This window comes from Pristiophorus japonicus, chromosome 1 (genome assembly GCF_044704955.1).
Source record: "Pristiophorus japonicus isolate sPriJap1 chromosome 1, sPriJap1.hap1, whole genome shotgun sequence".
Lineage (NCBI taxonomy): Eukaryota > Metazoa > Chordata > Chondrichthyes > Pristiophoridae > Pristiophorus > Pristiophorus japonicus.
In genome coordinates this window covers 3,291,116-3,301,170 of record NC_091977.1, presented here as the reverse complement: position 1 = coordinate 3,301,170, position 10,055 = coordinate 3,291,116, and the positions used below count along the sequence as shown (strand labels likewise).

The window sequence follows — 10,055 nt, the reverse complement described above, 5'->3', positions numbered from 1 at the left end:
CAGTGTCTGTGTGGGTTTCAGTCCCAGTGTCTGTGTGGTTCAGAGTCCCAGTGTCTGTGTGGGTTTCAGTCCCAGTGTCTGTGTGGGTTTCAGTCCCAGTGTCTGTGTGGGTCAGAGTCCCAGTGTCTGTGTGGGTTTCAGTCCCAGTGTCTGTGTGGGCTTCAGTCCCAGTGTCTGTGTGGGTTTCAGTCCCAGTGTCTGTGTGGGTTTCGGTCCCAGTGTCCGTGTGGGTCAGAGTCCCAGTGTCTGTGTGGGTCAGTGTCCCAGTGTCTGTGTGGGTTTCAATCCCAGTGTCTGTGTGGGTTTCAGTCCCAGTGTCTGTGTGGGTTTCGGTCCCAGTGTCTGTGTGGGTTTCAGTCCCAGTGTCTGTGTGGGTTTCAGTCCCAGTGTCTGAATGGGTTTCGGTCCCAGTGTCTGTGTGGGTCAGAGTCCGAGTGTCTGTGTGGGTCAGAGTCCCAGTGTCTGTGTGGGTTTCGGTCCCAGTGTCTGTGTGGGTTTCAGTCCCAGTGTCTGTGTGGGTTTCAGTCCCAGTGTCTGTGTGGTTCAGAGTCCCAGTGTCTGTGTGGGTTTCAGTCCCAGTGTCTGTGTGGGTTTCAGTCCCAGTGTCTGTGTGGGTCAGAGTCCCAGTATCTGTGTGGGTTTCAGTCCCAGTGTCTGTGTGGGTCAGAGTCCCAGTGTCTGTGTGGGTTTCAGTCCCAGTGTCTGTGTGGGTCAGAGTCCCAGTGTCTGTGTGGGTTTTGGTCTCAGTGTCTGTGTGGGTTTCAGTCCCAGTGTCTGTGTGGGTTTCAGTCCCAGTGTCTGTGTGGGTTTCAGTCCCAGTGTCTGTGTGGGTTTCAGTCCCTGTGTCTGTGTGGTTCAGAGTCCCAGTGTCTGTGTGGGTTTCAGTCCCAGTGTCTGTGTGGGTTTCAGTCCCAGTGTCTGTGTGGGTCAGAGTCCCAGTGTCTGTGTGGGTTTCAGTCCCAGTGTCTGTGTGGGTTTCAGTCCCAGTGTCTGTGTGGGTCAGAGTCCCAGTGTCTGTGTGGGTTTCAGTCCCAGTGTCTGTGTGGGTTTCAGTCCCAGTGTCTGTGTGGGTTTCGGTCCCAGTGTCTGTGTGGGTTTCAGTCCCAGTGTCTGTGTGGGTCAGAGTCCCAGTGTCTGTGTGGGTTTCAGTCCCAGTGTCTGTGTGGGTTTCAGTCCCAGTGTCTGTGTGGGTCAGAGTCCCAGTGTCTGTGTGGGTTTCAGTCCCAGTGTCTGTGTGTGTCAGAGTCCCAGTGTCTGTGTGGGTTTCAGTCCCAGTGTCTGTGTGGGTCAGAGTTCCAGTGTCTGTGTGGGTTTTGGTCTCAGTGTCTGTGTGGGTTTCAGTCCCAGTGTCTGTGTGGGTTTCAGTCCCAGTGTCTGTGTGGGTTTCAGTCCCAGTGTCTGTGTGGGTTTCAGTCCCAGTGTCTGTGTGGGTTTCAGTCCCAGTGTCTGTATGGGTTTCGGTCCCAGTGTCTGTGTGGGTTTCAGTCCCAGTGTCTGTGTGGGTCAGAATCCCAGTGTCTGTGTGGGTCAGAGTCCCAGTGTCTGTGTGGGTTTCAGTCCCAGTGTCTGTGTGGGCTTCAGTCCCAGTGTCTGTGTGGGTTTCAGTCCCAGTGTCTGTTGGGTTTCAGTCCCAGTGTCTGTGTGGGTTTCGGTCCCAGTGTCTGTGTGGGTTTCAGTCCCAGAGTCTGTGTGGGTCAGAGTCCCAGTGTCTGTGTGGGTTTCAGTCCCAGTGTCTGTGTGGGTCAGAGTCCCAGTGTCTGTTGGGTTTCAGTCCCAGTGTCTGTGTGGGTTTCGGTCCCAGTGTCTGTGTGGGTTTCAGTCCCAGTGTCTGTGTGGGTCAGAGTCCCAGTGTCTGTGTGGGTTTCAGTCCCAGTGTCTGTGTGGGTCAGAGTCCCAGTGTCTGTGTGGGTTTCAGTCCCAGTGTCTGTGTGGGTCAGAGTCCCAGTGTCTGTGTGGGTTTCAGTCCCAGTGTCTGTGTGGGTCAGAGTCCCAGTGTCTGTGTGGGTTTTGGTCTCAGTGTCTGTGTGGGTTTCAGTCCCAGTGTCTGTGTGGGTTTCAGTCCCAGTGTCTGTGTGGTTCAGAGTCCCAGTGTCTGTGTGGGTTTCAGTCCCAGTGTCTGTGTGGGTTTCAGTCCCAGTGTCTGTGTGGGTCAGAGTCCCAGTGTCTGTGTGGGTTTCAGTCCCAGTGTCTGTGTGGGTCAGAGTCCCAGTGTCTGTGTGGGTTTCAGTCCCAGTGTCTGTGTGGGTCAGAGTCCCAGTGTCTGTGTGGGTTTCAGTCCCAGTGTCTGTGTGGGTCAGAGTCCCAGTGTCTGTGTGGGTTTCAGTCCCAGTGTCTGTGTGGGTCAGAGTCCCAGTGTCTGTGTGGGTTTCAGTCCCAGTGTCTGTGTGGGTCAGAGTCCCAGTGTCTGTGTGGGTTTTGGTCTCAGTGTCTGTGTGGGTTTCAGTCCCAGTGTCTGTGTGGGTTTCAGTCCCAGTGTCTGTGTGGTTCAGAGTCCCAGTGTCTGTGTGGGTTTCAGTCCCAGTGTCTGTGTGGGTTTCAGTCCCAGTGTCTGTGTGGGTCAGAGTCCCAGTGTCTGTGTGGGTTTCAGTCCCAGTGTCTGTGTGGGCTTTAGTCCCAGTGTTTGTGTGGGTTTCAGTCCCAGTGTCTGTGTGGGTTTCAGTCCCAGTGTTTGTGTGGGTTTCAGTCCCAGTATCTGTGTGGGTCAGAGTCCCAGTGTCTGTGTGGGTTTCAGTCCAGTGTCTGTGTGGGCTTCAGTCCCAGTGTCTGTGTGGGTTTCAGTCCCAGTGTCTGTGTGGGTTTCAGTCCCAGTGTCTGTGTGGGTTTCAGTCCCAGTGTCTGTGTGGGTCAGAGTCCCAGTGTCTATGTGGGTTTCAGTCCCAGTGTCTGTGTGGGTTTTGGTCCCAGTGTCTGTGTGGGTTGGATGGGTGATGCATTTCCCTGCAACTAGTAGCAAGTGTTGTCCCAGTGATATCTTGAGACACGGTAAACACACACACTTGCACAAACATGGCTCCCGGGTAGAACTGTGCCAAGCACGTGGCTTTATTATTACATCAGTAGTCCACTCGGTGTAGTAGTCCGCTAGAGGGCGATATAACTGTCCTAATTTGCTCATTGTGGGGGAGGGGCCCTTTCTCTCCGGGCGGCAGGTCGGCATGTGCCTTACCATTTCTTTTCCTGTCTCCTCAGCTTGGAAATGTTGACTATTTTTGTTCTACTCTATGTTTACTGGTTAAGGCATTCGCTATTGCTCTATGGGTGGCAGTCTCGCCTCTGGGTCAGAAGGGTGTGGGTTCATGTCCCACTCCAGAAACTTGAGCATATAATCCAGGTTAACACTCCAGTGCAGCACTGAGGGAGTTCTGCCCTGTCGGAGGTGCCGTCTTTCTGATGAGATGTTAAACCAAAGTCCCAGCTGCCCTCTCATGTTGATGGAAAGATCCCACGAAGAAGAGCAGGGGAGTTCACCCTGGTATTCTGGCCAATAACGAGCATTCAACCAACATCAGCACAACAACAACTTGTATTTATATAGTGCCTTTGATGTAGTCAAACATCTCAAGGTTCTTCACAGGAGGGTTATAAAACAAAATCTGTCACTGAACCACATGAGGAGATATTGGGGCAGAGGAGGTAGATTTTAAGAAGCGTATTAACGGAGGAAAGATTGGTGGAGAGGTTTAGGGAGGGAATTCCAGAGCTCAGGGCCTTGGCAGCTGAAGGCATGGCCACCAATGGTGGAACGATTGAAATCGGGGTATAGGCCAGAATTAGAGGAGTGCAGATATCTTGGAGGGCTGTGGAGCTGGAGGAGATTACAGAGGTAGGAAGGGGGCAGGCCAAGGAGGGATTTAAACACAAGGATGAGAATTTTAAAACAGGTTGTCTGGTGAATTGGCCACTGCGTTTCCTACATTGTGTTATTTGGTTACACACCCTTATTTCCACATGTCAGGGGCTGTAATTCGGCCCGTTCCTGAACGCTCAGTCTTCTCAGGCTCCGACAGCTTTTTTGAAGTTGCTGGTCAGCTTTTCCTGGTCTTCCAGGTTGCCGTGTTGGCATTTCTGAGCTTAAAGGGAAGGGAAAATCTATCTGATGGACTGCCACCTGAACAATCCTCCCCCTCCTGTCACAGCCGCCTGTGACCCTCTTATATCACCAGTCCCAGGGCTGTGATCCTGTCCATTCTGGGCTGTGATCCTTAGATCACCAGCCCCAGGGCTGTGATCCTGTCCATTCTGGGCTGTGACCCTGTTATATCACCAGTCCCAGGGCTGTGATCCTGTCCATTCTGGGCTGTGATCCTCTTATATCACCAGTCCCAGGGCTGTGATCCTGTCCATTCTGGGCTGTGACCCTCTTATATCACCAGTCCCAGGACTGTGATCCTGTCCATTCTGGGCTGTGATCCTCTTATATCACCAGTCCCAGGGCTGTGATCCTGTCCATTCTGGGCTGTGATCCTTAGATCACCAGTCCCAGGGCTGTGATCCTGTCCATTCTGGGCTGTGACCCTCTTATATCACCAATCCCAGGGCTGTGATCCTGTCCATTCTGGGCTGTGATCCTTAGATCACCAGCCCCAGGGCTGTGATCCTGTCCATTCTGGGCTGTGACCCTCTTATATCACCAGTCCCAGGGCTGTGATCCTGTCCATTCTGGGCTGTGATCCTTAGATCACCAGTCCCAGGGCTGTGATCCTGTCCATTCTGGGCTGTGATCCTTAGATCACCAGTCCCAGGGCTGTGATCCTGTCCATTCTGGGCTGTTTCTTGGCCTAACATTACAAGGTAAAATGATTCTGTTTCCTGCAGTCGCTACGCAGCTGTCTGTAAGCAGAACCTTTGCCTTTGCTGCCTGTGTTTGTACCCACACTATTTAACCAGCTGGACTGGTTCTCTCTGCTGCTGTTCGAGCTTCTCATGTTTCATTGGGCTGCAGTCCCACCCTCTACACTAATGTATCGGTGATCATTATAGGTCTAATACATCTTTAGAAAGTTGTGCTGTCTGTACACGTCTCTCTCCCCCATTATTTGATAAATGAGACCACATCTCAACACAAACACAGCCATGCTGATTAATAAGAAAGATCACTGCCTCGCTCTTACCCAATAAAGGACCCCACAGGTTAGCAGCAATGGGACTGATTCCAACATATATGCTATTGTGTTCCGAACACAGATGAGACTGCACACAGGGAGGTTAAAGTAACAGTGACCTCAGTCTTTATTAAGACACTCCAGAGTGAGGAACAGGCCTTAGGGGCCGGCTTATATACAGTGCTCCCAAGGGATGCTGGGATCTCTTGGGACTTCAGAGGATGCGCTCCCTGGTGGCAGAACATGGGAGTGCATGCTTTACAGATACACAACATCACTCCCCCCTCCAAAGTCAAAGTGAAAACTATTTACAAGGTGAGGCAGTCAGGAGCCTTTCTTTCCCTGGTGGACCGCCTCGGTACAAATGTCTGTTCTGGTGTGTTGGCTGTGCCCTCGCTGGGCTGGAGTGTTGTTGGCCCTGCAGGGCTGTTGGGTGAGCCTGGCCTTGCTGGACTGTTGGGTGTGATGGGTTCAGTTTCCTGGTCCGTGGTCGTGTCGTTGATTCTTTGGGTGTGTGTTGTGAGCTCGAAAAAGGTGGTGTGTGCTGTGGGTTGTTCAGGGCAGTCTGTGAACCGCAGCCTCGTTTGGTCCAGGTGCTTTCTGCAAATTTGTCCATTGTCTAGTTTGACTACAAACACCCTATTCGCTTCTTTAGCTATCACCATACCCGCGATCCACTTGGGACCATGTCCATAGTTTAGCACATACACAGAGTCATTCAGATCAATTTCCCGTGACACAGTGGCGCGACCATCGTTTACATTTTGTTGCTGCCGCCTGCTCTCTACCTGATCATGCAGGTTGGGGTGAACCAGCGAGAGTCTGGTTTTAAGTGTCCTTTTCATGAGTAGCTCAGCCGGGGGCACCCCTGTGAGCGAGTGGGGTCTCGTGCGGTAGCTGAGCAGTACTAGGGACAGGCGGGTTTGGAGTGAGCCTTCTGTGACTCGTTTGAGGCTCTGTTTGATTGTTTGTACTGCCCGCTCTGCCTGCCCATTGGAGGCTGGTTTAAACGGGGCCGAGGTGACATGTTTGATCCCATTGCGGGTCATAAATTCTTTAAATTCGGCACTGGTGAAACATGGCCCGTTGTCACTGACCAGTATGTCAGGCAGGCCATGGGTGGCAAACATGGCCCTCAGGCTTTCAATGGTGGCGGTGGCGGTGCTTCCCGACATTATTTCACATTCAATCCATTTTGAAAAAGCATCCACCACCACCAGGAACATTTTACAGAGAAACAGGCCCACATAGTCGACATGGATCCTCGACCATGGTCTGGAGGGCCAGGACCACAAACTTAGTGGTGCCTCTCTGGGTGCGTTGCTCAACTGAGCACACAGGCTGCATTGCCGTACACTAGACTCTAAATCAGAGTCGATACCGGGCCACCACACGTGGGATCTGGCTATCGCTTTCATCATTACTATACCCGGGTGTGTGCCGTGGGGATCCGAGATGAACGTCTCCCTGCCATTTTTGGGTAGCACTACGTGGTTACCCCACAACAGGCAGTCTGCCTGAATGGACAGCTCGTCCTTTCGCGGCTGGAACGGCTTGATTGGCTCTTGCATTTCAACGGGAATGCTGGCTCAGCTCCCAGGCAGTACACAGTTTTTTACTAGGGACAGCAGAGGATCTTGGCTGGTCCAAGTCCTAATCTGGCGGGCCGTGACAGGTGATTTATCATTTTCGAATGCTTCCATGACCATCAACAAGTCTGCGGGCTGCGCCACCATCAACAAGTTTGCAGGCTGCGCCATTTCCACCCCCGTGGTGGGCAATGGTAGTCGACTGAGAGCATCCGTACCGTTCTCAGTGCCTGGCCTGTGGCGGATGGTATAGTTATATGCTGATAGCGCGAGAGCCCACCTTTATATGCGGGCTGAGGCATTAGTGTTTATCCCCTTGTTTTCAGCGAACAGGGATATGAGGGGCTTGTGATCGGTTTCCAGCTCAAATTTGATGCCAAACAGGTACTGATGCATTTTCTTCACCCCGAACACACACGCTAATGTCTCTTTCTCAATCATGCTGTAGGCCCTCTCGGCCTTAGACAAGTTCCTGGGAGCATAGGCGACAGGTTGCAACTTCCCCGCAACGTTAGCTTGTTGTAATACACACCTGACTCCGTACGACGATGCATCACATGCTAGCACAAGTCTTTTACACGGGTTATACAATACAAGCAGCTTGTTGGAACATAAAATGTTTCTGGCTTTCTCAAAAGCAATTACTTGTTTTTTTTCCCCATAACCAGTTCTCACGTTTACACAATAACACATGTAGGGGCTCTAAAAAGGTGCTTAACCCCGGTAGGAAGTTACCAAAATAGTTGAGGAATCCCAGGAACGACCACAGCTCCGTGACGTTCTGTGGCCTGGGCACGTTCCTGATAGCCTATGTCTTGGCGTCTGTGGGCCGAATGCCGTCCGCCACGATCTTTCTCCCCAAAAACTCCACTTCTGTTGCCATGAAGACTCATTTTGACCACTTCAGCCGCAGCCCTACGCAATCCAGTCACTGGAGGACCTCCTCCAGGTTTTGTAGGTGCTCGACGGTGTCCTGACCCGTAACCAATATGTCGTCCTGAAAAACCACCGTGCGTGGTACCAACTTGAGTAGGCTCTCCATGTTTCTCTGGAAGATCACTGCAGCCGACCTAATTCCAAACAGGCATCTGTTGTAGATGAACAGTCCCTTGTGCGTGTTGATGCAGCTGAGGCCCTTCGAAGACTCCTCCAGCCCCTGCGTCATGTAGACCGAAGTCAGGTCAAGCTTGGTGAACGTCTTGCCTCCTGCCAGCGTCGCAAATAGGTCGTCTGCCTTAGGTAGCGCGTACTGGTCCTGTAGCGAGAAATGATTAATAGTTACTTTATAATCGCCGCAAATCCTGACCCTGCCATCACTTTTGAGTACTGGAACAATCGGGCTGGCCCACTCACTGAATTCCACTGGGGAGATGATGTCCTCACGTTGCAGCCTGTCCAGCTCGATTTCCACACTCTCCCTCATCATGTGAGGTACTGCTCGAGCCTTGTGGTGAATGGGTTGTACCTCTGGGACTAAGTGGATCCGCACCTTCACCCCAGAAAAGTTTCCAATGCCTGGCTCGAAAAGGGAAGGAAATTTGTTCAGAACCTGGGTACATGAGGCATCATCGACATGTGATAGTGCTCGGATGTCATCCCAGTTCCAGTGGATTTTGCCCAGCCAGCTCCTTCCAAGCAGTGCGGGGCCATCGCTCGGGACAATCCAGAGTAGCAGTTCATGCACCGTGCCCTCGTAGGTGACCTTGACCATGGCGCTGCCCAGGACAGTGATAAGCTCTTTGGTGTACGTTCTCAGTTTCGTGTGGATGGGACTCACGGCTGGTCTGAATGCCTTGTTGCACCACAGTCTCTCAAACATCTTTTTACTCATGATGGATTGGCTAGCGCCAGTGTCCAGTTCCATGACTATGGGTAAGCCATTCAATTTTACATTGAGCATTATAGGTGGACATTTCGTTGAAAATGTGTGTACCCCGTGTACTTCAGCATCTGCCTCCTCTCTCTGAGGCTTGAAATTGCTTTGATCCATCATGGACCGATCTTTCTCTGCCACGTGGTGGTTAGCAGGTTTTGCAGAGCTTGCAGCTCGTGTGCAAGCTCGTTGGAAGTGCCCCATTGTTCCACAGCTCTTGCAAACATACGCTTTAAAACGGCATGAATAGGCTGAATGGAAGCCTCCACAACGCCAACAAGGTGTGAATTGCCTTGCAGTCATCCTTTGTTGTGGACTCTGAGTCATCTGGGTCACCTGAGGCCGCTGGCAGTTGCAGACTCGTGGGGTCTGCCCTGTACATTTCTGCTCGCAAACACAGTTCCAGTTAATTTATGAACATTGCTAGCACTTGTGTGCTGAGAGATTTGTTTGGTGTTATCACTGGTGGACATAAATGCCTGCGCTATCGCAATGGCCTTACTGAGGGTCAGTGTCTCTACAGTCAAAAGTTTTCGTAGGATGGTCTCATGGCCAATGCCCAGTACAATAAAGTCCCGGAGCATCTGCTCCATCGCTAGGAGGTGGGTGGGGTGGCTTGACCCATCCACCTCCACGGAGGTGTGTGGGGGACCTGACCCATCCACCTCCATGGCACGAACCTGGTATTGCAGTACTTCCAGGAACGGTGCAGTGGCTCTAGGCCTTTTGGCTAAGAGCATTGGCGCAGAGTGATCCTTGAATGGGCCCAAGGTGACCTCTGGCGTTTGTGATTTGACAAAGAATTGGAACGATTGGCTACGAATAAAAAAAAAAAAAAAAAATCTGCTCCATCGCTTCTCGGTCTTTTGGCTAAGATCATGCGTAACTGACCTGACAGGGGAGTAACCATGACCCCAAAGTGGTTCTCCCTGGATCAGGAAGGTGGTTCTCCTATGCTTTTTGGAAATAGGAGGTGGGTGGGGTGGATTGACCCATCCACCTCCACGGAGGTGTGTGGGGGGCCTGACCCATCCACCTCCATGGCACGAACCTGGTATTGCAGTACTTCCAGGAACGGTGCAGTGGCTCTAGGCCTTTTGGCTAAGAGCATTGGCGCAGAGTGATCCTTGATGTGTGCAAGGTGACCTCTGGCGTTTGTGATTTGACAAAGAATTGGAAAGATTGGCAACGAAAAAAAAAAAAAAAAAAATCTGCTCCAGGTAGCAATCAAACTCATATTGTCCTGCAAGTTGCCTTAGCTCGGCAACGTAGCTCGCCACTTCCTGACCTTCAGATCGCTGGTACGTATAGAACCGATACACAGAAACATAGAAACATAGAAAATAGTTGCAGGAGTAGGCCATTCAGCCCTTCTAGCCTGCACCGCCATTCAATGAGTTCATGGCTGAACATGCAACTTCAGTACCCCCTTCCTGCTTTCTCGCCATACCCCTTGATCCCCCGAGGAGTAAGGACTTCATCTAACTCCAT

At 51.8% G+C, this 10,055-nt stretch overlaps 1 pseudogene; it reads left to right on the top strand.

Moving 5' to 3' along the window:
• The first annotated feature begins 9,414 nt into the window (after nucleotides 1-9,414).
• On the top strand, nucleotides 9,415-9,652 carry LOC139279632 (U2 spliceosomal RNA; annotated as a pseudogene).
• The last annotated feature ends 403 nt before the right edge of the window (nucleotides 9,653-10,055 follow it).